The 7418-nt window shown below is 39.7% G+C and overlaps 1 pseudogene; it reads left to right on the top strand.

The window, feature by feature from the left end:
* The first annotated feature begins 712 nt into the window (after positions 1-712).
* Positions 713-7418, top strand: part of LOC103277061 — a 35689-nt pseudogene continuing 28983 nt past the window's right edge.

The following is a 7418-nucleotide window of genomic DNA, read 5'->3' as shown; positions in this document are numbered from 1 at the left end:
AATCTCAGTTCAAACCTTAGTTTTGCCAGCTATGAACTATGTAGCACTTCTCATGTCCTGTTCTACTAGTCACCCTATCTCCATTTGAAAAATTAAAATTGGTAATCTCCATCTTCTAGTGGCCTGTTTTTATTTAATCACAGAAGCTGTATAAAATTATTAGCTAATAACTTGAATAGTTTGGTCATTCATGATGTATGAATTCTGTTAATTATTACATGTTTGGCAGCCATATTATTAAAGCATATTAAGTATTTGAAAAGCTTTTGCTATCAAAGTATCCTAATGTTTGATATGGAATTACAATGCACATTTTTAAATTACAATGTGTAGAATACACTGAGTTCAATTACAACAATAAATTCCAAACTGGTCATTAATATGAGAATTCAAAATTTTGAATGATTTTTTGCATCCAATCATTTACTCCGGTGCTTCTTCACTGCACATTAGTAAACCAAGGCTAAATAAAATTACTGATATTTGGGCTCCAGTTAAGTGTCACTAAATCAGAATGTCCAGAATAAGGACTGTAAAAAAAGACAAGAGTAAATAGTAGTGTGCCAAAGTCCACTTGAAAGAGAGCATGGAGTGAATTTAACTGATAGGTCATTTGGTATGTCAAAGACTCATAAACAAATTAGTAGGGAGGGTTATATAAGCTTTGGTGAATAAGCTCACAGTTATCTTAGTGATAAAAAAGAAGGTCTCCATGGATCTATTTGTGGTCCTGGTGCTCTGTCTGTCTTGTCTGCTTCTACTTTCACTATGGAGACAGAGTTCTGGGAGAAAGAAGTTTCCTCCTGGTCCTACTCCTCTCCCTGTTATTGGAAATATTCTACAAATAAATGGAAAGAACATCCGCAAATCTTTCAGCCATGTAAATATGCTTTATGTTCCCTGAGTGGCTTGCAAAGGGTAAAAGGTATTTGACTTCTGTTTTAAAATAAAACATATTTCTGAAAGCAACCTATATAAAAGATTACTGTAAAACAAAATATTCCCTGTAAACTTTGATGCTTCTATTGCCTTTGCAAATCTGCCATTGGCAGAAATAGTGGAATGAGGTAATGCATTTTTTGAGCAGAGAAACATTTAGGTCATCGTGTGATAGCATGTGATTTACATGTCACTAAAACTGAAGTTATCTCAAGAATCAATGTATGCCTGATGTCCAGGAAATAGGTATGAATTCAGGATCAACATTAGTGAATGAAATAAACAAGTGACCAGTTAGGATTCAATAGGTAGTAACAGAATTATTATTATTGTTGTTGTTGTTATTATTATTATTATTATTTTGGGCTCTGCACAAGTTGCTTTCATGCACAAGAATGCCAAAGGATGGAGACAATTGTTTCTTCAGGAGATGTTCCCTGTTCTGGTTCTACCTCTGTAGTGCTCAATCTTTCTTTTTAGTAATACCAGCAGTCACAAACTGGCCTGGGCATTAGGAACACTTTAGCAACTTTTTAGATATAGATTTTCAGTGTTCATCATAGGGTTGTTATTTTGATATCCCCATGGCAAGAGTTTTGAAGATGATCCTGAAACTTTGAACTGGTTACTGGTTTCAATGTGGCCAAGAGGTACTGATAAATTCCTCCAGCATCAGAGTTTGAATAAGTAGAGGTTCAAGTTTGGAGCTTCTATTTATTACCTGTGGGACAATGATCATAAATTTAGAATTTTCCAACTTCAGTTGTGTTATTCGTACACAGGGCAAATGAATGGGCTGAATGTGTGTAAATGAAGATTAATCGTTATCTACGTACTTTTGCTGGGGCCATTGTACCTTGCAGGCCAACCACAAGTGTCAAAATAACAATCACCATCACCTTTATGTGTAAACTTAAAAAGATTTGAATTTATGAGTGGCAAATCAAAACACTGAAAAATATAGTAGCAATAATATTCTGAATTAAGCACAATATGTGAACCAAAGAGTGACTTCTTTTGTGGCTTTTTATATATTCTTTCCCAGTTTTCAAAAATCTATGGCCCTGTGTTCACTCTGTATTTTGGCATGAAGCCTATTGTGGTGTTGTGTGGATATGACATGATAAAGGAAGCCCTAATTGATCTCGGAGAAGAATTTTCTGGAAGAGGACTTTTCCCAGTTTCTGAAAGAGTTACCAAAAGACTTGGTAGGTGTATAAGTGTCCATGTCTTCACTGGCAACATGGGTGAGGAGGATGGAAAACAGACTTTGAAGAGGTACTCTGGCAAAGCTTTGCTCCTCTGCGTGAATGGCCAGTGTCATCTCTGCGTTCCTTATGTGGGATCTCCCTCTATTTTTTGCTGTTGTTGCCTCCTTCAGGACTTATTTTCAGTGACGGAAAGAGATGGAAGGAGATCTGGCATTTCTCCCTCATGACCTTGAGGAATTTGGGGATGGGAAGAGGAGCATTGAGGATCGTGTTCAAGAGGAAGCACGCTGCCTGGTCGAGGAGTTGAGGAAAACCAAAGGTGGGTGACACTTTTACTTTGCATCAGTGACCTTAACAGATGATTGTCTTCTCTAATGATGTCTTTGGACACATTTCAGAGGATTCCAGATCTTTCATGATAGGCCTTACTTGTCAGCCCTGATGTGGAGAGAGGAGATTTGAAGAAAAGATCCAAGGAAGCTTGCGTGTATCTGTGCTGTGTGTGTACAAACATGTCTGAGCATAGAATGTGCATATAAAAGGTCATTTAATCTCATTTTCTCCTCAACTTTGTTTCCTTGTTTTCAAATCAGATATCACACATTGCAGTTTTTAAGTTCATTTTCAGGAATAATTTAAGAGAAATATTTTCTCCATAGCATAATCGTGGGGTATCTTTTCCTGAACATTTCACCAATATACTTGGCAAGTGGTTATCAATGATCTCATCACACCCTTATGGTTTGTGACCCAAGTTGCAAGTGCTTTTCAATTATATTTGTACTGACATGCCTGAGAGTACCTCCCAGGTCCATGTCTGTAGTCTTGGCCAGAAATGATACTAATTATGGTTTATTTGCTTTAACATATCTCAGTAAGGTGCTTATTCATTATTGTGTTTCTGTAAACACTGTACTATATTAAAATATCAGTATTAATTATCTCTGATTTACACTTACTATAGTGATGTACATATTTTGAGTAAATATATTCTAAAGTGTAATTCTGCAAAATATGCCAATACCAATATAAAAATAATGTGTTTAGCTAGATTATTAATGTTATCAATCCCTCTATACCCTAACATTCTTAATTATAATTTGGTTCTGCTATCAGTTGTGCTTATCTTCTAGAGATATATGGTAATTATTCTCTTCCACTTCCAGCTCTACTCACCTATGAAGTGATTGTCACCATGAGCCATCGCCATGGGCAGAGGACCATAGCATGAATCTAGTTATTAACTCTGATTCTGAACTCTCTACTTAAAAACTTTCTGTTCCAAATGAAGTGAAAGGAGAGACTGGAAATCAGATTTTACCTGTGAATCAACACACATGATTCTCAAGACTTTCCAAGTTATCCTTCCATTCCACATTCAATTCAAGTGACCCTTATTTGATATCAACAGATGTGAATTTCATAACTATTTACGTATAAAGCTTACTGATCACTTGATTTCAAAATTCCATTTTACAGAATCTTCACCAAATAAAAACCCACCTATCTTATAATTTATTTTGTTTACTTGTAATATAGTAGACTTGGCCTAACTTACGATCAAATTTGAACACTTATTAAAACATACTTATTATGATGGCTATACAGAATTATCCCAGAATCCACAAAAGAGCAGCTTTCCTAAATAAATTGAATTTGCAGGATAATTGTAAATAATGAATATTTACATTCAAAGGAATAAAATTTAGCTTTTTTAAACATTAAAATGAGAAAAAATCCATTTATTAATTTCCTTGAATATTTGCATTACTAGGATTTATAGTTGAAATAAAAGAAATTTTATTTTAGACAAGCAAATCCATCTTATTATTTATTTATATTAGTTTTTTTATGTAGCATAGGTACATTCTGCTTTTCACATTTGTACCTTCAGAAACAGAAATTCACACACAAAATCTCTCACTTTATCTCCACTCTACTGTTTCAACACATGTTTCTTTCAGCTAGTTATTATATATAAAAAGTTTCCAGGTCCACAACTATTCTCTCTCTTTCTTTCTCTGAGCTTTGTTACTCATAAGTTTTGCAGACAAATGTATTTCTGCTGTAATAACCATAATTGCTGTTTTTTTAAAGTCTTCCTTTTCCTTCCAAAGTAACAGTCAGTTTGGGTTAAGAGGGTTTAAAAGGGCAGTGGATGTGAATTGCTCTGAGTAAAATACCATTATTTAACCAGATGCAAGTTATGTTGGTTGTATAAATGCTGAGTTTTTTAGATAAACAAATGTATTTTAAGAGATTCTTAACTGCTAAATTTCATTTACCTTTTTAAAAATGTAGAATTGGACTTGGGGGGCAAGATGGTGACAGCATAGGTGAACTGGTGAGATTCTCTGAACGTGAGTTCCCAAAAAGGCTATTACTTCGCTACCCCCATCACCCAGTCCACCATCAACCGCACTGGGGTCAGGCCCGGGAACTTCAGTCCCACGCAAAGCCAGATATTGCGCCCCCCCCCCCACTGCTGCCATTCTACTCGTGTGTGGAAGTCTCCAGTCACAGCCCCCTCCAGATCCCTCCCCAGCTGCATTGTCTCCAGCCCGGGCACCCAGTACCAAGCTGCCGGTCACACAGGGAGGCTCTGGGCGCCCGCCCCTCAGAGACGCCGGTTCCATTTCTGGCTGAAGTGCTCTGTAGGGTCCCAGTGCCACTCTTGCCACTTACAGCCTGCCCTTTGGAACTTTGGAGCTCTGGAACTCCAGGTCCACCCTGGCTGAGGCACTCAGCATGAGACCCCAAAGCGGAGGACCCAGACAAGTGGAGAAAAACAGATCTGCTTAAACTGCCTTGCCATTCTCCAGGCAGAGACTTCCATTGCCCTGCCCACCTATCAACAAACTTAACTCATTTCCTAAGGCCAGGTATTGCAGCATGCAGGGAAGTTTTGGGTCCCTGCTCCCTCCGGCTCTCTCCCCGGCTGCATTGTCTCCAGCCCGGCACCCAGCACCGCTGGTCACACAGGGAGGCTCTGAGCGCCCGCCCCTCAGAGACACCGGTTCCATTACTGGCTGAAGTACTCTGTAGGGTCCCAGCGTCACTCTCGCTGCTTACAGCCTGCCCTTTGGAACTTTGGAGCTCTGGAACTCCGGGTCCACCCTGGTTGAGGCTCTCAGCGTGAGACCCCAAGCCAGAGGACCCAGACAAGTAGAGAAAAACAGATCTGCTTAAACTGCCTCACCATTCTCCAGGCAGAGACTTCCATTGCCCCACCAACCTAGCAACAAACTTTACCTCATTTCCTAAGGCCAGATATTGCAGCACAGGGAAGCTTTGGGTTTCTGTTCCCTCTGGCTCTCTCCCCGGCTGCATTGTCTCCAGCCCAGCACCCGGCACCGCCGGTCACACAGGGAGGCTCTGGTCGCCTTCCCCTCAGAGACACTGGTCCCATTCTTGGCTGAATTACCCTGTGGGGGGCCCAGAGCCACTCTCGCCACCCACTGCCTGCCCTTTGGAGATTTGGAGCTCTGGAACTCTGGGCCCACCCAGGCTGAGGCACTCAGTGTGAGACCCCAAGCTGGGGGACCCAGACAAGATCTGTGGAGAAAAACAGATCTGGGTAAAAGACCTTGCTATTCTCCAGGCAGAGACTTCCATTGCCCCAACCACCTATCAACAAACTTGACCTCAGTTCCTAAGGCAATAGCACGAAACAGGAGCAAAGCCCCACCCCTATGCTGCAATGGAAAACAAAAGGGAGAGGCAGGAATCGCAGATCACAGAAGTGACTCTAGTCTGATTGCTTATTTTGACTTATGATTTTATCATTGAAACTGTTGGTCTAGATTACGTTTGGTGTTTACCTTCTGACTTATACTGTTTCTTGATTTTTTTGGCCTGTCTCTGTGTAGCTATCAGTATTCTTTAGGGAATCTTTCTTACCTGTCTTTTTTCACTTCTTCCCAGCCCTGTGTCTCTCTCTCACCTGATAGTTGGTATGTATATCTGTTTTCCCTCTTGCACTTCTCTCTTTCGCTTATTTTGACTTATGATTTTATCATTGTAACTGTTAGTTTAGATCACGTCTGTTGTTGACCTTCTGACCTACACTGTTTCTCGATTTTATTGACCTGTGTCTGTGTAGCTATCAGTACTCCTTAGGGAATCTTTCTTACGTGTCTTTCTTCACTTCTTCCCGGTCCTGTGATTGTTTTTCACCTGATAGCTGGTATATATATCTGCTATCCCTCTTGCACTTCTCTCTTTCGCTTATTTTGACTTATGATTTTATCATTGTAACTGTTGGTTTAGATCACGTTTGTTGTTTACCTTCTGACTTACACTGTTTCTCGATTTTATTGCCCTGTCTCTGTGTAGCTATCAGTATTCTTTAGGGAATCTTTCTTACGTGTCTTTCTTCACCTCTTCCCAGCCCTGTGTCTTGTTCTCACCTGATAGTTGGCATGTATATCTGTTTTCCCTCTCACGCTTCTCTCTTTCTAACTCCCTATTGACCCCTCCTTCCTCCATTATTTTCCTCTTCTATATGCCCCCCTTTTAAATCTAGGGACCAAGACTGCATACTGCTGAATAGACAGACTGTAAAGCAGAGGGAAAAGTGAACAAAGCCAGAAGACCCTCATAAGGAAGAACAGGTCATTGCAGAAGAGAAATAAAAGCAAACCCACCTTCCCTCAAAAACAGAATTGAAGAGGGGGAGGGAAAGGGGAGAGGGAGAAAAATCTACAGAAATGAAGAAAAACCAAAAGAAGAGTATGGATCTCTCCCAAATGCCTGGGAGAGCAGACACTGAGAAAACTGACTTTTGAATACAAACAATGAAAGTCCCCAGAATGAAGGGTCTCAAAATGCAAATGTAGATATCAAAACAATAATGGAGAGATTAAAAAGAATTGAGGAGACACAAGAAGAAACTAGGAAGGAGCTGATATCTGAGATAACAGTAATAAAGAATACTGTGAATGAAATAAATAACAAGGAGATAAGCATGGAAAGCAGAATTACCCAAGCAGAAGAAAGAATCTCAGAGCTTGAGGACCAAGATATAAAAATAACCCAAACTCTTAAAAACACAGAAAATAAGCTCAAAAAGAAAGAACAAAACCTTCAAGAGATGAGTGACTACCTCAAGAGGCCTAACCTAAGAATAATCGGACTCCCTGAGGCAGAAAGAGAAACAGAGACCACATTGGAACAAACTTTCCATGAGATCATTCAAGAAAACTTCCCGTATCTAATCAGTGATACAAAAATTCAAACACACGAGATTCAGAGAACCACCGCAAGACA

Source organism: Carlito syrichta, unplaced genomic scaffold (genome assembly GCF_000164805.1).
Source record: "Carlito syrichta isolate Samal-C Ts95f unplaced genomic scaffold, Tarsius_syrichta-2.0.1 Scaffold316473, whole genome shotgun sequence".
Classification (NCBI taxonomy): domain Eukaryota; kingdom Metazoa; phylum Chordata; class Mammalia; order Primates; family Tarsiidae; genus Carlito; species Carlito syrichta.
The sequence above is the reverse complement of the archived record's forward strand: the minus strand, read 5'-3'. Positions and strand labels throughout refer to the sequence as shown.